The sequence below is a fragment of the Periplaneta americana genome, chromosome 16 (assembly GCF_040183065.1).
Source record: "Periplaneta americana isolate PAMFEO1 chromosome 16, P.americana_PAMFEO1_priV1, whole genome shotgun sequence".
Lineage (NCBI taxonomy): Eukaryota > Metazoa > Arthropoda > Insecta > Blattodea > Blattidae > Periplaneta > Periplaneta americana.
Genome location: NC_091132.1, coordinates 175,527,046 through 175,551,832, shown reverse-complemented (window position 1 = coordinate 175,551,832; position 24,787 = coordinate 175,527,046). Strand labels below are relative to the sequence as shown.

The 24,787-nt window shown below is 34.2% G+C and overlaps 1 protein-coding gene across 2 annotated transcripts in view; it reads left to right on the top strand.

Annotated features, from left to right (window-relative positions):
• The window catches only part of LOC138692005 (zinc finger protein 665-like), a 125,865-nt gene that overhangs the window by 99,495 nt on the left and 1,583 nt on the right, over positions 1–24,787 (top strand). For both annotated transcript variants that reach the window (XM_069814761.1, XM_069814762.1), the window contains exons 6-9: positions 10,933–11,033; positions 16,827–16,964; positions 19,993–20,075; positions 22,280–23,560. The gene's annotated coding sequence lies outside the window, so the exon portion shown is untranslated. The remainder of the gene's footprint in view (positions 1–10,932; positions 11,034–16,826; positions 16,965–19,992; positions 20,076–22,279; positions 23,561–24,787) is intronic.

Below are 24,787 nucleotides of genomic sequence, written 5' to 3'. Positions count from 1 at the left end.
AATATAGGATCTGGTATATTTAGTAATCTTTTTTGCTTCTATCTCCCGGTTGATTATAATCTATCTCCATGTAATGGAGAAATTGAAGCTATACATGTTGCCTTAAATCAACTTTTATTCCATATCGATAAATTCACAAACGCCATCATCCTCTCGGACTCAAAAGTAGCTATTTTGTCTATAAATTAAACTGACCACCCCTATACAAACAAATCAATAATTGTCAAAAAAATACTTGCAACTTTAAAAGAACGTGGCAAAACAGTTGTGTTACAATGGATCCCAGGACATTGTAATCTACATGGGAATGAACAGGCTGACACATTAGCTAAGAAGGGTGCCAATCTCAAAATAAACCCACGGAAACCTTTGTCATTTAGCTCAGTGAAACAATATATCAAGCAACGACAAAAAAATAATCACCAACAAGAACTGGACATAAACATTTCGCAACAACGTAGGAAATTACTGAAGGATATACCTCCTGAACCAGAAGACTGGCAGTTGCAAGCTTTCGTCTTAAAACTGAACATGACATCCTGGGTAAACACCTCAATCGTCTTGGCATCCTTCCATCAGCATCCTGCATTTTGTGCCATCAACAGGAAGACATGGATAGACAGTATCTTGCAAAATGCCCTGCTCTGAAATCCTGCAAGGAAGTCGACCGCTACTGGGAAGCCAGAGCCCGAATGTTTTTAATTACTTAATCCGTAGTTTTGTTCACCACTTTCTTGTGTTTTGCTCATTCAATGATAGTAAATGTCATGTACCAGCCATTAGACAAATAAATAAATATTACAGGATTCCAGTGATGATGACCTAACAAGTTCGCTGGAAAAAGAGAATACTGATGACGATGATGATGCAAACTGAAGAAAGCATAAGAGAAGGAAATTATACACCTGTCCGTTTTGTTGGAAAGAAGAAAGTTTCACATTACATAGCAAATGTGTTGAGTGTTGACGAAGAAGGGTGTGAAGTCCAATTTCTTAAAAAACTTCCTATTTGCAACAAGTTTCTTACGGAGAAAGATAATGAATATAGTGTGCCTATAAGGGCCGATTGTATAAACCATTTAATCTTAGATCAGAGGTTAAATTGATCCTCATTCTAGCTCAACTTGGAATTTTGTGTTGTATAAAGTCTAATGTGAGATTAATTTGTCTTAAACTAAAGTCAACTTTCACTGAAGAAATTTCTCCGATTAAATTATATGGTCCAAATTCAGTTTTTTCCTTTCATTTTGAAGTATACGAGTGGCAGATTGTGCAAAAAGAATAACCATTATTATTAATATATATGGTAGATATATATTTTTTTTTTCCAATTTCTTTCCTTAATATACAAACATTCTTATAATTTATAAGGTTTTATCGTGTTCAGCAGTATCAAATAACATAACCTATAATTGTATTATGTTTATAACAACCATTAATTATTGATGGATATGATAATACATCCATAAATTTTCAAATAGCTGTATTACTAAACGAAAATTGTAGTTTTACATAGCTTTATTATGTTTAGCAGTATCAAACACCATAACATGATAACAATTTTTAGAACAGTCAACCTTCTTATTGTCCGCCATTATTTACAACGCACAACACAAACCAGTGTCTCCAAAAGAGTGTGCAGAAAGCCGCCAAAAAGTAGTTGGAAAGTCGCTAGATTTCTTATTATAAACAAAGAAATATTAAATTTTGTCACTATGAGGTGCTAAAAAGGTCGCTAAATCCCTATTTAAGCAATATAAAAGTTAAAAGAAATTGTCGTCGAAAAAGAGTTAAAGTCGCTAAATTGGCTACACTGAACAAACCTGTAAAACATGGCCCGCGCATCACATACTTCACCTGTTTATGCGATGTTGCCAAGTCCTTTTCACGTGAACTTAGATTGCATTAGAACCTAGGTAATTTGATTGCAGAAAAGTTGTATACAATAGAAGAAGTGTCTGAACTCGGTTCACTTTCCGATCTTCGATCAAAATTGATCTTTAGTCAGGGAGTTTTATACAATTGGGCCGAAGTGACAGTCATGAAGCTACCACCTCCCTAGCATAACTGTTTCTGAGAATGTTTAAAATTATAACAAATGTTCAAAATGAGAAACATTCACGACCAAACAATGCCCCAGTCTCTCACGAAAGCAGTTCATTGACTTTCTCACAGTTTCAGGAGTGGTCAGTTCCTTCTCATAGTCATTGCTGATTTATGTTATTGGTTTGTTTGTTTTATGACCTACTCCATATGAATACAGACATTTGTTTTGTGCTACATACCAAAACCTTTGAAAGAACCGTAACATTTACAAGACAGTATTCATCACTTATGCCGAGTCAAACTTCTATTTGTATGTAAAATTGAATGGAGATTTCAAATATGTAAATTTTAATTTAGGATGCCATTTTAAAAATGTGTTATTTTTTTTCACATCCTGTACAATGAATGAATACTTTTGTGAGACCACAGCCATGAATTTGAGTTAGATATCACCAACAAATTTTGTTTTTGATATTTTTTTCATAAAGTGAATATATAAAGAGTTATTCCATACTTAATTAAGACACTGTATGTAGGCATCCCTATTTTTGTCTAATCGATAATTTTGCAGTCATTCTGATACGAATACAATCTAGAACTGTGTAAACAATGTTAGTATATAACCTAACAGTTCTGGTCAAATCTGTAACTCAGTCATACCCGTGTTGATCCTCCATTTTCGGTCTATTTATGGTGCCAACACCTCAACGATTATTTCGAGCGATTGAATGCATATCGAACGTGTGACCAAGTGGATAAAAATATTATGTCCGCTGAGTCTGAAAAGGAAAAAGGAAGACTAAAAACAGAAAAAGAACTCTATCGGCAGAAGGCTCAAGTGTTCTATAATTTACTGAAAGAAAAGTCGAAACTAGCTGAAGAAAATGTGTAGTTCTATGCTGAAACTGTATGTATTGACTACCAACAAAATCGTGAACTTCCCAGAGTTCCTTCTAGTGATGTCTTTTACAGTCGATAGCTAAGAGAATACAGTTTCTACATTCACGTTGCTAGTACTCAGAAAAGTTATTTTTATATGTATGATGAAAGTATAGGACGGGTCAGAATGAAGTTGTAAGTTCCATCCATCATTTTGTAAGCAATACACTCGACAATAATTCAGGTATTCCACAGGGGTCGGTACTCGGGCCATTGTTGTTCACATTATATGTCAATGACATTACATCTCTTGTAAGGCATTGTAACTATCACTTGTATGCTGACGACCTTCAATGCTACATCTCTTCCCGCTTAGACCGAATAAATGACCTATAGATAAATTGAACGAAGACATTGACTCCATTGGGACATGGACAAAGAAACTCCATCTTAAAATCAATCCTCGAAAGACACAAGCAATTATATTAGGACACAAACGGCAAACCGACGCTGTAAAACACCTTGACATTTCCCTCGTTAAAGTAAGTACAGTGCATTTCCCTTTCAGTTCTTCAGTAAAAAATCTTGGCATTCACATGGATAATAATCTCAACTGGGACTTGCAAATCACAGAAACCTGCAGAAAAGTATATTCTATTATCTATGTGCTAAAAAGGATAAATGTTCATCTCTCCTCTTGCTTAAAAAAGTCCCTTGTGCAGACACTTGTATTTCCCTATTTTGACTACGCTGACATTTTATTGGCTGACCTTTCCAGCGACAACAAAACGAATCTTCAACGTGCTCATAATTTGTGTGTACGTTTTGTAAGCAATGTTCGTAAATATGATCACATTACCCCATCCCTGGAAGCAATAGGTTGGCTTAAACTAGATAAGAAAAGAAATTTACATTCACTTCTCTTTCTCTTCGAAATCTTGAACTCTTCTATTCCTTCGTACCTGTCGTCTTGCTTCATTTACCTTTCTTCCCGCCATAATCTGAACACACGCTCTCGTCATGAAACAATACTAACAATACCATCCCATCGCACCTCTTCATACTCATCCTCTTTCACAATAGCCCTGCCAAGACTCTGGAATTCGTTACTTGCTAGCATCAGGGACTGTCGAAATAAAATTGAATTCAAATGCAAACTTACTAGGCACTTGGTCAGTAATTGATTTCTTGTAAATAGTTTCTTTAATCTATCATAACATATTTCAATATCCAGTAATTTCATCACTATACAATTTTGTTATGGTAGGTTTAATTTGTAATTCAGTAAATATAAAATATTCTTTGTTTTTCTATGGTAAATTATCCAGCTTTCATTAGATAGGTAATCCTTTCGTACTTTGATTTTTGTTGTAATTGTAATTGTAAATTTAATACTAATTGTAATCTTATTTGTAATTGTATTTGTAAATTTAATACCAGTTGTAATTTTATTCTTCATATTATAGTTGGAATCTCCTGGTAGAGGGGCAGAGAAGCCTGACGGCCTTATCTCTACCAGGTTAAATAAATAAATATTACTACTAATAATGTCACTGAGCTCCATGTATTTTCTGACAACTGTAGCGCTCAAAATAAAAATCATAGGATCATTCGTTATAGTTTCACGCAAGTGCAACAGGGCAAATTAAAAAACATACAGCATTATTACCCTGAACCAGGACATAGTTTTCTGCACTGTGACTGTTCTTTTGGACTGGTTGAAATACAAGAAAGGAGACTGTATGTACTTAGTGACTGGCATAAGATTATACAGACAACCTCCAAAAAATCTGTGGTCGTTTAGGCTATTCAGAATATGATTTTCGATTTCACAGGGTTTTCAATACATTGGTTAAGAGAAATGTCCTAAATAAAAACAAAGAGGAGCTTGTTATCTCTCACCACAGACTTCTTCATTACGAACATGGTAGAAAAGATGTTCATTGTATCTAGCAAAACACTAGAGGGCCTAATAATATCAGAATTTGCCATAAAACACCCCAAAGCTTCCTTGTCATTCCCTTCTGAAAATCTTTATAAGTCTGCTCTTCCAATCAAAGCAGGCAAATTTAATGACGTTAGCAACAAAGTATGTTCCTTCTTGTGAAATGTGGTTTAACAATGATTTGATATCTGACAACTTGTCACAGGATCACACCGCCTAATCCGAGTCGGATGATGAATGAGGGACTTTGGAGTCTGTATACCATGGACAAAATATAGGCTTCGGTATATCAAAAAATGGAACTTAAATTTATTTTATAGTTAATGATTTGTGAACATGGAACTTTTTCGAGTATACATTTTTGTACTATTTTATATTTGGTGATTAATTTGTAATTGCTGAAATTTTGTTTGTCATACATTTTCAGTGTACGATCTACATATTTTAAAATTATTGTTATGTCATACAATGTAGTACTTCTGAAATACCAGGAATCTGTACAATAAATTGACTTTTTTGAAATGGAAAACAAAAATCTCGGTTCTTTGGTGAAAGAACCAGGTAACTTCACCAATTAAAATATTTAATTACAGGTGATATAATTTTACTTTCAGTACAGGAAAGAGTATTCACTTCTGTTCTACCAGTGTTTCAAATCTGAGATTCATGGACACAATACTGATTTTTTATTCAGTTTTCTTTGATTATCTCAAAATGAACTAGAATGGAGCTACGTGGTTCTTTCACCAAGCCCTTCATTTGCTAGTGCACTGCAAATGATCCATAGCAGATTAGGCCTAATGTTAGGCGTTAGCATAGATGACCATGAAATGGCAGGCTCTATTTCCCATCCTGATTTGCACACGCTACCTGGTTCAGGTTTTTTCTTGAGCAAATTCTGTGTGACTTTCGACGCTGGACCCTGGACCTATTTCGCTGGCATCACGACCTTCATTTCACATAGACGGTAAGTAACCATCACACTTGCTAAAGCAATAAAAATTCAACGTTACAAGATAACGTTATCAAGAAATTTTAAAATTTTTTGGCCCAGTAGTAGCGCTTTGTGTATCGAAAGGTCAGTAAATATTACAGCTGCAGTAGAAAATTTGACTTGCAATACCAGCGACGTACAGGGACATCATTTTATTTTTACTAACATTTTTAATATTAATCTGCCTATATCTTTGAATTAACGGATCGAGAACCGGAAACACCGTTTGCTACCCCCTTCCACGACTGTAGTTCGATGATACTGGCGTAAAATACAAACAAATCACTTTACTCGGTACAGGAGGAGAGAAAAGTAGTTCATCCATATAAGTAAACTAGGAAAAATCGCAATTTTCAGTTTGATAATTTTCATTATTTTTTTGTTTAATCAAAATACACTACTGTGTTAACAATAATATTGTTTTTACTCACGAACTGAGCTATCCATTCGGACGTATTCATTATACAGTGTATATTATACTGTCTACAGCACATTAGCTTGCAATATAGAGAATATAGTTAGTAATATGAAAAATAATCATAATATGGATATATAAACACATTTTTTTAAATGGTGGCCGTTCATTTCGAAACAGGCTTCAGTTCTTTTGTGCATATTATCGCACGATAGACTATTGTATCTAATTCCAATTATTACCAGTTTCGTCATCCGTACTAGTAACTCATGTTGAAATAATTCTGTACCTACTCTATAAAAGAGTACCTTACGTACCGTAAATTCAATTTTCACTTCTGCCCGACCCGCACAGATAAAATTACTCAGACATGCTATCTACTGTCCGTCCAAGTGGTTATGCCGCAGGATCGCAGAAAGGGGCAAAATCAAGTGACAGTTAATTACTCAACAAGGTCCTTTTATTTAAGTTATTTTAAACAGTTGTATAATATTAAGTAGACGTCCAATTCCTAACAGAAATGATTGTTTTCAGAAAAGATCTAAGACAGCCCAGCTACTAGCCCTTACAGAGGGGCGAGCAGAAGCATGTGGGGGGGGGAATCGGGATGCGACGTAGGCAAACGGACGACAGTACCTGTGCGAAAATATGATTCAATATTGAAAGCTATTTCGTCACTGGAAAACGCGAACATAGTTATGAAACATACTGTACTCACTGCGGTCTTGGTTCTGTGTTCAGGACAGTTGGAACTTCATTTGTAGAAGGGGTGGGAGTGAAGTACATTCAAAAACTCAGGTACAATAAAAATTGAAGTAAAAATAAAATAATGTCCCTGTATATTGTTGAACTTAGTTTATTTGTAGTTTTATGAACAACTGATTTTTAAGTATTACGCAATATAACATTCCTCCATATTCCAAATTATACGACCATGAACGATTGACTAGACGTGAAAATAGAAAGTAAGATTACGAAAATTTTAGTAGCGTAAGTTGACCTAAATAATTCTAAATTCTGAAGCCTTTTCTAAACTCAATGGTGGAAGTATAATGGTGACGCGGTGCGCAGGTATCGTCCTCTCTCACTCACACAGATGACGTCACGCTGCGACCAAGATCCAGCCTTGCCTTCAGTGACATAACGTAAAGCATTAAATTGAGACGATTCTTATCATAATTATGCAACTCGAAGACATCGTTGAAGAAAATAAATATTTGTTACGGGACATTATAATTATGAACAATGATAATATGCTGACGATACAGCAATATCTCTGTGCACTGAAAGTGAAGCTGAATTGATGGGCAATCGCAAAGAAAGCAGTTGCACAGTTCAAACGTTATTGGTATATTATGGACAAATATTGAGCTCTCTTTTACTTTTGATAATTGAAGCGTCGGCTGAAACAACATTACAAGTTACATTTGGTAAAATTTACAGGAGCTGAAAAAAATGTGTACACGTACAACCAGTGGCGCCTCGTGAATTTGTGGATTGGGGGAGCTGCAGTACATTTTGGTACGTACAAATTTCACTTCTTGATAGCATTACTAATAAGTACAGGACAAACATAAATGCACTTACTTACTTATGGCTTTTAAGGAACCCGGAGGTTCATTTCCGCCCTCACATAAGCCCGCCATTAGTCCCTATCCTGAGCAAGATTAATCCAGTCTCTATCATCATATCCCACCTCCATCAAATCCATTTTAATAGTACCCTCCCATCTACGTCTCGGCCTTCCCAAAGATCTTTTTCCCTCCGGCCTCCCAACTAACACTCTATATGCATTTCTAGATTCGCCCATACGTGCTACATGCCCTGCCCATCTCAAACGTCTGGATTTAATGTTCCTAATTATGTCAGGTGAAGAATACAATGTGTGCAGTTCTGTGTTGTGTAACTTTCTCCATTCTCCTGTAACTTCATCCCTCTTAGCCCCAAATATTTTCCTAAGCACCTTATTCTCAAACACCCTTAACCTATGTTCCTCTCTCAAAGTGAGAGTCCAAGTTTCACAACCATAAAGAACAACCGGTAATATAACTGTTTTATAAATTCTAACTTTCAGATTTTTTGACAGCAGACTGGATGATAAAAGCTTCTCAACCGAATAATAACAGGCATTTCCCATATTTATTCTGTGTTTAATTTCCTCCCGAGTATCATTTATATTTGTTACTGTTGCTCCAAGATATTTGAACTTCTCCACCTCTTCAAAAGATAAATTTCCAATTTTTATATTTCCATTTCGTACAATATTCTGGTCACGAGACATAATCATATACTTTGTCTTTTCGGGATTTGCTTCCAAACCTATCTCTTTACTTGCTTCCAGTAAAATTTCCGTGTTTTCCCTAATTGTTTGTGGGTTTTCTCCTAACATATTCACGTCATCCGCATAGACAAGCAGCTGATGTAACCCGTTCAATTCCAAACCCTCTGTGTTATTTTGAACTTTCCTAATGGCATACTCTAACATAAATGCACTACATAACGAAAAATCAAAACTTCCTGACTTAGTTGGTAGATGTCTGTGGCATCATTTGCCATAATCGCTAAAAAAAAAAAAAACCTAATACCATCGATTTCAGTCTGAATTTCAGATCGCCAGACACTCAACGTGCAATCTACCAGTTCATTCTGAATTGTTTTAGAACTACCTTTAAACAGTGGCATGTTCCAAATGATTTTTGAGAAGCTCGTTTAGATTACTTACGAACTGTAGCAACCCACAAAATACACCAGTGTTCTTCGGATCGTTTTTTCATCATGTCCCCCTAAGGGGAAGTTCATATTGGCCACAAAATCAATATTTTTTAAATAATTTCACGATTTTTTCTCATTTCTTGATTATGTTTGAGAATGTTTGTTCTGTTTGCATCACTTAGTTGCGCAGAAATATTAGTTTTGCCTAACATTGCCAATGAAACAACATTTTTCAGCTGAGACAGCGAAGATTCGTGATTTTTAATTTTTAGGAGCAAATGTCCTAAATCTGTCACACCACTCCTAGTCTTTGCAGCATCACCACCGAAGAGGAGGCAAGGAAAACAAAATACAGATTTTTTTTTTTTTTTTTTGTTCAGATCCACGTAACCACAAATGCTTAATGTAAATTTCGTTGTTATACTTCCTTACATATATGCACTATTTCGGCTGGATGAAGCTTGAATAAGATTTAAGTCGGGTAACGGACGACCCTTTAATTTTACTTCATTACATCAATTTTCTCCGCAAGGGAAAGTTGAGAAAAATGAAATTAATATTCTGTAATTCACACACACTCATGCTTGCACATTTGCACTGCTTAAGTTACGGTACTAAGACGTCACACCAAAGCAACACTCAGATATACCGATGGTCAACAATTCTCTAAAACTGGAAAAGAAGTCTGTTTCGATTTTACATGCTATATTAAAAGGATTCTACTCGTGCAATCATTTTGAGTTAAGGCAAATATTAGGTTCTGTTGGAGGCTGGATATATACGTAATAATAAGGCAAAAGAGAATATTAATTTCGTTATATTAACTCGATAAGACTCTACAACAGTAAGTATATGAAGAGAAAATAAAAATTTTGTCATTAAGTTTCAAGGGAATAGAAAATCCATTTGACGTAGCATTACAATAGCGGTGTGGGACTGGAGCCACTGCAGCGAGATATGGGTTTTAAAAGCGACAGTTTCCCTCTGCTTCCCTTCACCTCTCTAACCCCCACCAACGGAAATGTCACACAGAAATAAAAAACAGCTTCTACCCAGCAGATGTCGAAAGGGAAGGAACGAAATCCGTACTCCTCCCGCGCTATAAGTAGAACGACATTAAGCAAGATTAAACAGGGACTTAGGCTTGGCCGATGTCTAGGACAAGAAACTTTTGGTTAATAGCACGGTCGAAGATTTGTGTGTTCAAGTGTAGAATTATTGAGAAGTATTATATTTTTGAATAGGTAGGTTGCAACATATAACATGTAAGATATGTTAAATGGTATAAGTCCATATTTTATGCTCGACCATGCCGAAATGTAGTAATTATACATCTGGTAGTAGCCCTTCAATGCACCTCACTAAGTACACCCATTCATTTTAATTCAATTGTTCAGCCAATAACAAATCACCTTTGTACCATTATAAAACCGCAAGTATCGATTATTCTCGGATATGCAATCGAAAGACAATTAGCGATAAGTCACGGAGGCTGGAAATCCAGAAGGTTATGTTCTGTCTTTATATCAGGCAAATTACTGATTTTCAGAATGAAATAAATGAACGACCGCCAAATTCGCCTTTGATAGCGATATTCCTTTGCTGATACAGTCTGATTTATGTCACGGTCTCGCAAGTTTCTTACTTCACGGCATGCTTGATCACACTTTATTATTCAATGCTGCATTCCTGTGATTTTCGAGAGCTGTGCAGCTGCTGAAGATCATTTGCAGAAAACAATTAGTTAGCATTTGAATTTAATTTTATTTCGACGTCCTTAATACTACCTGGAAGCGAATTCCAGGGTCTTGACCGCGCTATTGTGAAAATTTATCAGTACAAGAAAGTATCATGTGATTTAGATCGTAGCAACTTTTAATGAATGTTTCTCAAGAACTCAGTTTCTATAAATCACTGTCACTTACATAACCTCTTATTTCAGTTGTGATGGATTTAATCGAGATGAAACCTGATGTTGATCCATTGGACCTACAAGAACGCGATAACACATACGAAATAGAAGAGAATAAGGCTTCATCTGAGGTAAAGTGAAAAATCTCCCTTGTTCTTTATTTGGTTGTCTAAGGCCCGTAACACACTTGCAGGGTTTTCGCCAGCGAGGAATGTGTTGCGAGAAAATTAAAAAATTGTTAACATGGATTCAAATGGACGTCCACACACTGGAAGAGATTCTCGCTCGAGGCAAAAGCATCACGCGAGGTTCTCGCTGGAATCGGTAGCTTAGCCAATTTTCTTGACACATATATCAAAGATGTTTGACGTTTATACTCTTTATGACGATTGAATGTAGAAAAATATATCACAGGTGTCGATGAATTGCATTGTTTTTATTTGAAAATGAAGAAAGATTGCTGATAATTGCAGTTAAAAACTTATCGAACTTGTACGATATCACACGTAGGCCTATTTATCTGATACACGGGATCAAAACTATAAAAACACGAAACTTAAGAAATCTGGAGACAAATATCAGATTATCTGAAAATAAATAGGGCTATATTTTACTTTGATGAGATTTATTAGTATTGATTAAAAATTTGAAATAATGTATCTATATGCCTTAACAGTTTACATAATTTTAATCAAAACATAGCAAAGAATCCTGTATCATATCATGAATGGCAAAATCTGTGGTCCATTCAACCTGAAATAATGCCTAAACGTATCATCATTCAAATCGAAACCAGTGTCCAAAACTCGCCCTCATTTTCGTAAGATGCAATGTGATTTTCAGATATTTCTGACTTTAATTTTAGCCCTACTTTTTCTATTCATTAACAAAATATGTTTATGTAACTCCATTTCCTCACCACCTGAATACTCAGATTCAACATAGCGTTCGTACGTAATTTGTAAAGTACGACAATATACTTACAGGTTATATATTTAAGTACGACAATATATGTAAATACATAACCTATAATATTTCCCCCAATGAGTGATTACTATAATCAGAAAAATGCTTTCTCCATGAAGGCAGTGCATAGATGATCATAGCGAGGTGTGATCTGTGATAACGAGAACTCGCCAAGTGTGTGGAGGAAGCACAGTCTACTATATACAGTCGCGAAGCACAATATGTAGTAAAAATGCAAACATGGGTAGTTGCCCACCACTAGGATCGCTACTATCGCCTCATCATCGCAGATCTCTCTCTCCTAGCAGACGACAAAATATGTTATATTTTCGTTTTCGTGTTCTTTTGGAAAAATTAACACCTTCCTTCCATTATTCAAATATTAAATGCATAAAGTTAATTAATTATTTTAATGAAGTAGGCTATATTAAATTCCACCATAAATTCGAAGATACCTGCAAGAAATAAGTTAATATAATATTTGTTTGTGCAAAGCGAACTGAAATTTACTATAATAGCTTCACTCATTCGAGATTATAGCGATAATTAAGTATGAAACCAATAAATATTAATATGCATTTCCCTTCACAACAATAATAATGGAAATATGAATTAATTTAGTAACTTACGTGTACCTGTACTTGTAGTGTAGGCTTACGTAGTTAACAAAGTGGGATGAGGTTAAGCAGAATTGGAAATAAAACGTGATCAATAAATTTTATTGTAACAGACTCTTTCTACTTCCCTAGTAAAGCAACAAATAGAAATAGCAACAAAATTAACAGCTATAATTAAAAACTTATCCTTTGAAAAAAAAAAAAAGTAGGCCTAAGAAATAATAATCCCACCAGAATTGAAAATAAAACGTGATCAATAAATTTCATTAAAACAAACTTAATTTTTCTACGTTTTAGTAAAATAACACATAAGAAAAATAACAAAATTTATAGCTACAATTAAAAATATATCCTCTGAAAAAAAAAGTAGACCTAACCTTTATTTCTCTGGAAATTTAGCAGCCTAAGTGACAGAACTTTAACCGGTATCTAATGTCCTTTCGGTTAGACTGAAACATTTCATTGTGAAATTTAAGGATATAATGTATTCTAACAGTCACAAAGAACTTCAAAATTAAGAGTTTTGTTTCTGCACAGCATTCTTGTGGAAACCCAGGGACCTTTCTGAATCTTTCGGAAATCGGAAAAAGGATAACTCTGGCCTCTTTCACTTGCTGTTGCTACAGTTTATAGCTCTACAAACGTCTCCTCCTTGTCCTATATTATTATTATTCCAATTATTATATTTTAGCCATTAACATTTTCATTACAACCAATAACGAACATTTCACAAGCATCAATGTGAAATACGCAACGAGCTAGCACTCGATAGAAATACGACAAAGTCCAAAGTCGACCATGGACAGTGTATTGTTTCTAGTTGCTAACCGCTTGGAGCGCTTTATCACAAGATTTGCAAAAAAAACACCTCAAGCTTCGCGACTGTATATAGTAGACTGTGGAGGAAGACTCTTCGCCTATTTCTCGCAACACATTTCTCGCTGGCGAAAACTCTGCAAGTGTGTTATGGGCCTTATTCAGGACAGCGTTTACAGAGTTGCAGAATGTATCTTCCCATGTTTTTTTTCCCCTTAATACACTTTTAATGTGGAACCAATCGAGTTTTTCCCATGTATGATTAGGGGATTGTGAAGATTTCAGATTTAACTGACGGATTCAATTAAGATATAAATAATACTAAATTTCAACTAAACGTGTTTTTCCACTGCAGTCTTCATTTGTTATTGTTCTGAGTAAAGATGGGGCTGCCATAGGGGTAGTGCCCTCGTGCCATGGCACTGCCTAATAAAATATAATTAAATCCTGTTTTTAACTTACATTCAGAGCGCTATATGATCACAAATACTATAAAAAATATGGATTTATCATGGAGTGAATCCAGCAGAACATCATGTCAGAGTAACAATGCCGTTCGCCCGCTCATGCACTGCTTTATAGTTGTACACTGTACATATCCTTGTTATTCGAGCCGGTTTCCAACTTCCTCTGTATGGGCATGCGCGGAATTCTTTGTAATCCATTCGATGGAGCTTCACAGTGATGCAAAAGACAAGGGGAAAGGTCTTATGCGTGCCATTTAGTTGACAACTCGATTCGAGATGGCAGCACTAAATAACGAATATTTGTTCCATACCAGGGCTGACATTCTTCCCGTCAAATACGTTATTGAAAAGAACCCGAGCGCAGGAAAAGCAGTGCGGTATCTGACGTCATATAATTATGCATGTAATTGTGCAGTGTAGATGAGAAACAGTAAATTATGGATGAAATAAATACTCCATTATAAAACACACTTTCTTCACCATATGAAGATATGCAGAAAGTAAACGCTTATGGAAAGATGAACTGTAGATTTGAACATAAATATTTAAAAAATTGTTTCTTCAGTTTTCCTCGTATTCATTTTGAATGCATCTGGCATTGGTCTAAGAAAGGTATGATGGATTTAGTTCACTTGTGTTAGCAACATCTCCAATTTTAGCCAGAAAGTCATTGAAATATTTGCTGAAAATTACAGGAAAAATTTTGATGTATATAAGAGTTTAGAATACTTCAAAATTTTATTCTATCAATTTATTACCAATTCCTTAATTTATTACTAGGTTCTTTATTATTATTATTATTATTATTATTATTATTATTATTATTATTATTATTATTATTATTCATATATTCAGCACACAAATATTAATAATAAATATATTATTATTATTATTATTATTATTATTATTATTATTATTATTATTATTATTATTCACGATATAGATGGATACATTATTGTTACTTTTCATTTCTGACTTCAATGTTCTGGCATTACTATGACAAAGGGGCCTCAGCTGCCTCTGATAATCTACACTAGTAATAAATCTGTAGCCGAAATTTTTCTCGTAATTTTCGATTTTCCAAAAATAATTGGTCCTAACGTATATAATTAACCACCCTGAAACCGAAAATCGCTTTTCTGAAATTTTTGTTTGTATGTCTATCTGTCTGTCTGGATGTTTGTTACCGTTTCACGCGATAATGGCTGAACGGATTTCGATGAAAATTAGAATATAAATTAAGTTCGTTGTAACTTAGATTTTAGGCTATATGGCATTCAAAATACGTTATTTAAAAGGGGGGTTATAAGGGGGCCTGAATTAAATCGAAATATCTCGCTTATTATTGATTTTTGTGAAAAATGTAACATAAATAACATTTCTTTGAAAATCATTTCCGATCATTTTTATACGTTGAAAAATTTTGATAGGATTCATATTTAATGAGAAAAATAAGTTTTAAAATTAAAATAACTGCCATCTAAGGCGGTGTAATGAAATAAAAAAAAATGACTACGTCTATAAGGGGCCTTCGACAACAACAATCGAATGCTATGAAACATCGCCTACAGAGAATGTTTCTGTGTTTTATGAAGTAATATCGGAAGCTATATTAACCAATTTGTATAATTAATTATTATTTCACCATTGGAAAGTGTAGTTTCTCTAGATGGACATAATGCTATAATGTTGTTACAGTAACTTCTGAGTGAATTGAGGACAGATAAGATTAAAATAGCTTCTTATGCACAGAAAACTTGATATGCAATTCTGTATATTCGTTTCCTGTATTTCTTAAAATAATGTTTAAGTTACATCCGTTATATAATATAATATAATATAATATAATATAATATAATATAATATAATATAATATAATATAATATTAATACAATATAATTTAACATAACATAATATAATATAATATATTATAATATAATATAATATAATATAATATTAATATAATATAATATAATATAATATTAATATAATATAATTTAATATAACATAATATAATATAATATAAGTTATTTGAAGGGTTCAGAACCATAGTGGGCCAAGCGCCATTTACTGAATACGTAGAAAACAAGGGTTAAATTTAAGTTATTGCCATAATTGAATGGAAACATATAGCAAGTAAAATAAAGTATACACATTAAATCTAAATGATGTCACTGTTCATTAAACTGTGGTTCCATGTAATAACAATTAAGAAACATGTTAAAGGAATTGTCATTGCACCAAATGAATGTCTCTGGACCAAAATAATCGCATTTTAATTATTTAAATACAATTTAAATTAAGTAACATATTAAACGATTTATCCTTCTATTAAACACGAATGTTCCCTGGATCAAATGTCCTATTTTAATTCTGTAATTACTTTATATTTATTTATATCGGGTGCAGCGGAGCGCACGGGTACAGCTAGTGTTTAAAAAAATATGATAAGTTCTCTAAGAGACATTTGCAGACCTGGTGTAGAATGTAATTCAAATGCTTCTACTCATCACAGCATGTAAATTATTTTCACAATGAACAGCTGGCACGTTATCATTGCCTGTATGCTTAAGGTCTTGTTGTTTCTTCACTTCATTTTTCTTTAATTCTTAGAGGAGAAAACTCGCTCCGGCGCCGGGGATCGAACCCGGGTCCTTGGTTCTTCGTACCAAGTGCTGTAACCACTGAGCTACCCCGAAGTTCAATCCACAGCACAGGATCTAATCCCTCTCCTCGAGTGTTTTTCTCTTTGTGGCCTGACTCCAAGTTCGACATATATGTTGACATATATTAAGTAAACTGCCATTATACAAGGAGCGCACTCAATGAGTGACTTGGTAGCCGAGATTCCAGAGCGTAGAACCAAAGACAGTAATCATTGTTACCATAGGAGGAAAAATTAATATTTATGTAGATTCAATTTTCTTATTTAATTTGTTGCCTTTGTTGAGACATTTAGAGAATAACGGCCATTCAAAATAGATTGACGGCTATTACAAATGAAGTAAATTTTAAAACAAGTAAATAAGATGATTAATAATGTGTTTATGTTCTGTAGGAAGGGACTTCATCGCATCTGAAAGTGGCGTGGATTAAGACGGAATACGTGGACGACGGTTATGATATAAAAAGAGAGATAAAAGTTGAAGATAGTCCAGAACCTACGAGCTTTGCATTCTTTACATCTGAAGTTGATGTAAGTTGTTCTCTATCAGTATGCAGATATACAGGAACTCCCAATAGGACCAAGTTGCAATTTCTATTCTATCATTTCTAAAAATAACAAGTCGTATTGAGGCTGGTTCACAATAAACCGGAAAGGAGAAGCGGAACGAAAACGAAAACAGTAAAATTGTTAAAATTTGTACATTTAAATGTGAGCATTCACAATTGACAAAAAGCTTCACTCTGTAATGAAATATGGATTAATATTCTGGGGTAACTCGTCGGAAGCTAAACACGTTTTTGTTTTACAAAAGAAAGCTATAAGAATAATGGCCGGTGTGCATAAAAGGACCTCATGTAAAAATATCTTCCGAAACTTAGAAATCTTGACTTTACCTTGTGAATACATTCTTTCCCTAATGATGCTGTATATTAAGAACCAAGATAAATTCAGTACTAATCAAGACATTCATCATTTTAATACAAGACATAAATCAGATCTTCATCTACCCTCTGTTAGTCTAAGCTGTTTTAAAAAAGGAGTTCGCTATTCATGTATAACAGTCTTCAATGCACTGCCTAATAATCTTAAAGATTTGAAGAACAACGAGAAAAGGTTCAGAAATGAATTAACCAAATTTCTACATACTCATACCTTCTACACAATTGATGAATTGTTTATGCTTGTGAATTGAATTATTCTACTTAAATGACATGTACAATTTTATATAGCTCAACTAAAATATGTTTTTATATTGACTTAATCTGTTTACTATGTACTGTATTTTTTGTTTAGCATAACTGATGAATTGTATGTACTGTATACGTCAACTGATGAATTGTTTAAGCTTATAAATTGAATTAATCTACTTCATATGAATTGTATAGCTTAACGAAAATAAGTTTGTAAATTGAACTAATTTGATTGTATATGTTTGTATAGTTTGGCTGATGAATTGTATATGTTCTTAAAATGATTACTAGTCTGTGTAGCTCTACTGATGAATTGTATATAGACCTACTGTAAATTGAATGGTAATATGTATAGCTCATCTGATGAATTGTTTATGACTATAAATTGAATTAATCTACTTGATATTAATTACACAAATTTGTATAGCTTAATGAAAGTATGCTACTTTGTATTGTATATATTTGTATAGTTTTGGCCGATGAATTGTATATGCTTTAAATTGAATAGTAATCTATATAGCTCTACTGATAAATTGTTTGTGTTTGTAATTTGAAGTAGTTTGCATGATATGTATTATCAATTTCTGTATATCACAACTGGTTGAATTGTTTATATCTTAAATTTAATTAAATTGTTTTGTATTATAATATAACTCAACTTATGAATGATCGTTTGCGTTTGTAAATTTAATAATCTGATTGGCTATGTATTGTATACTTTTAGTAGAGCCATCGATGTAGCTCAGTCGGCAGACTCGCTGGGCTGCTGTTCCGGAGCTGCGTTCGGGCTTGGGTTGGATCCCCCTTTGGACTTTGGTTTCTTCCGAGGTTTTCCACAGCCGTGGGACTGAAGCCGGATGGTCTATGGCGAGTCCTTGGCATCAACACCTTTGATTTGATTACCTGGTTGGGTTTTTCCGAGGTTTCCCCCACCGAAAAGGCAAATGCCGGGTAATATTTTGGCGAATCCTCGGACCTCATTTCATCTCACTACAGCTCGCCAAAATGCAAAAAAAAAAAAAAATTGTCCAACATTGTAAAAATTGTAGAAAATTACTAAATTGTAAAACTATAAAAATTTGTAAAAATTGTAATTGTAATAATGTAAAATGTTGACATGTTCCACATCTTAAAGCTTCATTGCTCATGTAAGATCTATGGAATAAAATAAATGAATGAATGAATGAATGGAGCCCGAGATCGGGAACGGAGAGTTGGCCAAGTTTCAACTTTGGCGTTCACGTTTCCGATCACAGCCCACTAGATTCACTCTTGCCATCTAAAAGCTATTTTGTCGTATATTTTTTAGCAAGAAGACCGTGACATAACCCATGCATTATTATGTTCTCTGCTATCTATCATGGAGCAAGTTTTTCTTATGACATTCTAATATTGAGTGTTGAGGAAAATCCTCACGTTTACGATAAGCGGTGCGCCTCGTATAAAGATGAGAAAATGAAGGAGAATATGTGGTTTTCAATAGCTGCGTCTTTGAACACCGTTCGTAAGTCAATCATATTTTATTGCTGTATTGATTGTATTACACACTACATATTCATGCTTCAATTCAATAACTACTCTTGTGTTCATTTTTGTTCTATTACAAATGTCTCTTCTATAATTATTTTACGTTATGGTATACTTAAAATAGGTTGTGATAATAAAGATGCATGGGAATATTTGTAGTACCGGTCCTAATGAAATGTTTCAGTTTAAATTTCGAAGTTGATTAACCTGTGTTTATGTTGGCTGCCTTGTACTCATGAGAGAACGCCATTGGTCAATTATACACAAGTAACATCAGAATGCGTAATATCGACTTTACATATCGTTATTGATATGCATATCGATATGCATAGTCGTCTACATTCTCGGTTTATTGTGAATCAAACATTTTCATATTCACGTCCTCTGCTTCTCGTTTTCATTCTGGTTCTCGTTCTCGGTTTATTGTGAACCAGCCTTTAGAGTGTGTCTCCATTTCGAGGAAATAAAGTTTTCAACAATGGTACATATAGTGAAATGGATTAATATTTCAGTAAATTAATTTTTATTGTTCATTTGCATAAAAAATTGTAGCAAATTCTGGTTACGTATTTTGGAGGGTAATTACACATCATACTTACTTATTTACAACTTGAAACTTGATTCCATTGCCTTTGAATACAGGCAAATAGTCTGAATTTAAATAGTACATGAAGGATATTTTTCAAAGTAGTTTGGAGGAACCAATTCGATTTTATACAGAAGTCGTTACAAGATTACTGAAAATGAAGTTTGGATTTATCAGGTTTGAAAAGTTAGGTCTGTGACGGGAAAACGATTATCCAGATAGTCATCTCTTCATGATTTGCTTAATTTTTCAGGAAGATTTTTTCGATGTGGACAGAGTTAAGCAGGAACAGAAAGGGGAAGTATCTTCAGAGGAGGGTCAAGTGCTTCCTGAGAGGTGAGTTTAGTGTACAGCATATTTTTTAATGTATCCCTACTGCATGAACACAGTTTTATTTTTTGCGTCTGAATTGCGTTTTGTTAGGGCTAATAATACTGCCATCATTTTGTCCTTGATCTTACATCCTATGTGCCAGTGTGGCCTGTATTTCCTTAATTTCAATATCACATTCTCTGACACAGGACTAGTCACATATGTTAATCAATTCATGGTTCAGGAAACGGAATTAGACGCTGCTACTAGGCAGAAGTTTTCCATAACATTTAGAACTTATCGTACATCTGAAACTGGTCATCTTGAAATTTCGAATCACATATAGGTATTTCGTTGAAATAAAATGTTATAAAATCTACTTTTACGTGTAAAAAGATTCTAGAGGATTTCACATTGGTTGAAATTTTATATATGAAAATAGATCTTAGAACTTTATTTCCATTAAAAGAATACAAAACTGACTTGGGCCCAGTTTCACCAAGCTTCGTTAAAATAACGCTAGCAGCACGTTAACTAACGTGTTGTTAAAAATTAAACATCCTGTTAGTGTAAAACTGTTTCACCAACCATTTGAGGTACTTATGTTATGTTGCCAACCCAGAATTCCATTTACCGCTGCACAAACTAAAAAAAAAAACCGCTAAACTGAAGTTGAAAAACTCCGGATTTTTCTTAACACATTACTTCCAAATTTGAAATACAAACTATACAGTTTTATGAACTGGAGAATTTTATAAAAATGTAGACTAAATTATGGAAAGTATGTGTCAATTTGTAGGCTCTATATGTTATGGAAAATCGTATGGACAATTAAATCTGAATATTTTGCTTTCAATGTCATCATACACCATTTAGGCCGAGCTTTCCATCTATCATCGGTAACTTCTTCTACCCAATCTTTCAACACATTAGCCAGTGTTTTTTTCACACATCTCTAACTTTTTGTACGTATGGAGTGTTACGCTGTTTCTCTTCAAAATTGAATGAAGTAGAGCAAGAATATACTGGACACTTCGGAAACAACCACATCCACAATCACACCAGTTGGTTCGAAATCAGGTTTCACACTGAGCTGGAGACGTGCCTGTCAACAATGAGTCTGGTTTTAAGTATGTCTGTTTTACATGAACTACAATGCGGAATGATAAATCTATACTAATAATAAATGTGTAAGCGAAATTTTTCTGGTAATTTTCGATTTTCCAAAAATACTTTGTGTTAACATCTATAATTAATAACCTTGAAACCGAAAATCGCTTTTTTGAAATTGTTGTTTGTATATCTGTCTGTCTATCTGTGTGGATGTTTGTTACCTTTTCACAAGATATGGTTGAACTGGTTTCGAGGAAAATTGAAACATAAATTAAGTTCGTTGGAACTTAGATTTTAGGCTATATGGCATTCCAAAAACTTTATTTAAAAGGGGGCCTGAATTAAATAATCCGAAATATGTCGCTTATTATTGATTTTGTGAAAAATGTTACATAACAAAAGTTTCTTTGAAATGATTTTCGACAAGTTGTATCCTAGGCAAAATTTTGATAGGACTGATATTTAAGTCTGTCTGTTTGGATGTGTGTTACCTTTTCACGCGATTATGGCTGAACGGATTTCAATGAAAATTGGAATATAAATTAATTTCGTTGTAGCTTAGATATTAGGCTATATGCCATTCTAAATACTTCATTTAAAAGGGGGGTTATAATGGGGTCTGAATTAAATAAACCGAAATATCTCGCTTATTATTGATTTTTATGATAAATGTTACATAACAAATGTTTCTTTAAACATTATTTCCGATAAGTTTTATTCCAGGCAAAATTTTGATAGGACTGGTATTTAAGGATATACAAGAGTTTCAAAATATCAATAAAATACATTTTAAACTCCGCCTCAGATTATAGCGTCGTTGTTCCGTAATTCCTATGTGCAAAATATAAAATTTTTCAGTAGGAAGAAAAAAGAAATTTATTCATTGTATGGTAGTGGTACATAGGAGATCGTGAATTCTTACATTTTCGAAACAAAGAAATATAATTACGTATAGGCGATTGTATTAGGCCCAATTCGATGGCATTTAAGTTTGCTTGAATGCGATATGTTCAGGTCACTAGATTTATTGGTGGTTGAAAATTCTGGCACACCGATGATTCTGATATAAACTCGGCAGTTACGAGAGTCAATAAATATCTTTATATTCATTTCAGAAACGTGGATTATGTTGAGAAGAGTGTTTTCGAAGAACGTGCCAGCACTGATCGTGAAGAAGACAACTTGACACAATGTGTTAGCAGCAGTCGAGACTGTTCAAACATTAGCGACATAAGCCTGAAGTCTATCAAGTGTAATATATGCAACCAGGTTTTTGCAACACAGCAATCTCTGGAACTTCATTTTCGTATACATGCTATAAAAAAGTTTTTCAAATGTGACGTATGTGGGAAGTGTTTCTCTGAATCCTCGTATTTAAGCACACATGCTCGCATACACATAGGCGAAAAGCAATTTCATTGTGACGTATGTGGAAAATTTTTCTCGCAATTGGTATACTTAAAGAATCATGTTCGCACTCACACAGGCGAAAAGCCTTTCAAATGTGAAGAATGTGGCAAATGTTTTTCTCGAAAACAGAATTTGTGCCTACATGTCCGAATACACAGCGGCGAAAAGCCATACACGTGCGAAGAGTGCGGAAAGTGTTTCTCGACATTGACAATTTTTAACAAACATACTCGCGTACATACAGGCGAAAAACCATTTAAGTGCGAGATTTGTGGAAAGTGTTTCCCTCAAATTGTAGAACTAAAGAAACATGTACGCATTCACACGGGCGAAAGACCATTCCAATGTGAGGTGTGTGGAAAGTGTTTCTCGTCATCGTCGAATTTAATGACGCATGCCCGCATTCACACTGGCGAAAGACCATTCAAATGTGAGGTGTGTGGAAAGTGTTTCTCGTCATCGTCACATTTAAACGTGCATGTTCGAATTCACACTGGCGAAAGGCCATTCAAATGCGACGTGTGTGGAAAACGTTTTTCACAGTTGCAAGACCAAAAGAGACATGTAATGATTCACGTAGGCTAAAACCGTGCAAAAGTGATGGCCGTTGAAACTGTTTTCCACAACCGAGACAACTCTCGACTTATGCCTGCGTACACTCAGCCCAGACAGCATTTAAGTGCGATTCCTGGGGAAAGAGTTATCTATGATCGGGAAATCTAAAAAGATTTTAGTTTTTTCATCCAGCTCAAATGGCTTTCAATTGCGATGTCTGTGGAATGTGGTTCACGAGTATGTGTAATCACAAAAAAGTGTCTGTTTACATGTAAATTACTTTCAGTACACTATTGTGTAAGTTTGCGCTGGAAAATTAGTGGTTTTAAAACAAATACAGTGAGGATTGTTCATTTCAGTATCACATGATCACATCTGCTTAGCAGGAATTTGGAACTTACATAATCGGAGTTATGTCTGCTGTGCGTGAGGTGAGTTTTATTTCATTTATCATATTAGTTGAAAATAGTTACACCATACACAATTTTACTTATTGAAACATTAACGCCTTTACTGTTCCTACCAAATTTTGTTAGGTTATATTTCTATTGTTTTTGCTCACAAAATTGCTAGTTAGTGTTGCGATAAATTCTTTTACGTACAGTTTTCGGTCCATATAAAAGGTACTATAATGCCGCTCTGAGCGACTGGATGTTGAACCACCCAGGCAAGCCTGCGACTATTTATTATTATTGGCAAATCATTCACAAAGTCATTAAACTAGGAAACCATCAGTAAGGATTTGATGTCACGGGAATTTATCGTTTCAACGAGAATGGTTTTTGCAGATCATGAATTGTTGGCTTCTAATGTCATTTATCGGCCTTATTTTTTTCATAAAGTGAATATATAAATGTTATTAACGATATTCCATACTTAATTAACACTTTATATAGGCATCGTTATTATTGTCTAAAATCGATAATTTTGCAGCCATTCTGAAACGAATACACTCGAGAACTGATTAAAAAATGTTTGTATATAATCTAACAGTTCTGGTCAAATACGTAACTCTGCCATACCCGTGTTGATTCTCCATTTTCGGTCTATTTGCGGTGCCATCACCTCAACGATTATTTCGAGCGATTGAATGCGTGTCAAACGTGTCACCAAGTTGATATAATTATTATGTTCTCTTAGTCTGAAGAGGAAAAATTAATACTAAGAACAGAATAAGCTCTCTATCTGCGGAAGGCTCAAGTGTTCTGTACTTTACTGAAAGAAACGTCGACTCTAGCTAAAGAGAATGTCTGTGCCGAAACTATATGTATTGACTACCAACAAAATCTTGAACTCCCCAAAGTTTCTGCTAATGATGTATTTTATATTCGACAGCTATGAAAATACATTTTATGCTCCACGCCGAAATGTAGTAATTATACACCTGGTAGCAGTCCTGTAATGCTTGTCATTAAAGTACACCTATTCAGGATTTGTCAGGTTTTCGATTATTCTCGGATATGCAATCGAAAGACAACGAGGGAAATGTCACGGAGGCTGGATATCCAATACTGTTGCAGAAGGCTATGTTCTGTTACTATAATAATTAGCGTTAATTTGTAAATAATTTTCAAATAGATCCAACTTGTCATCTGGTTTTTCAATTGTAAATCAATTTCCAGGTTATATCAAGACTAATAATGTGTAGGTTATATCAA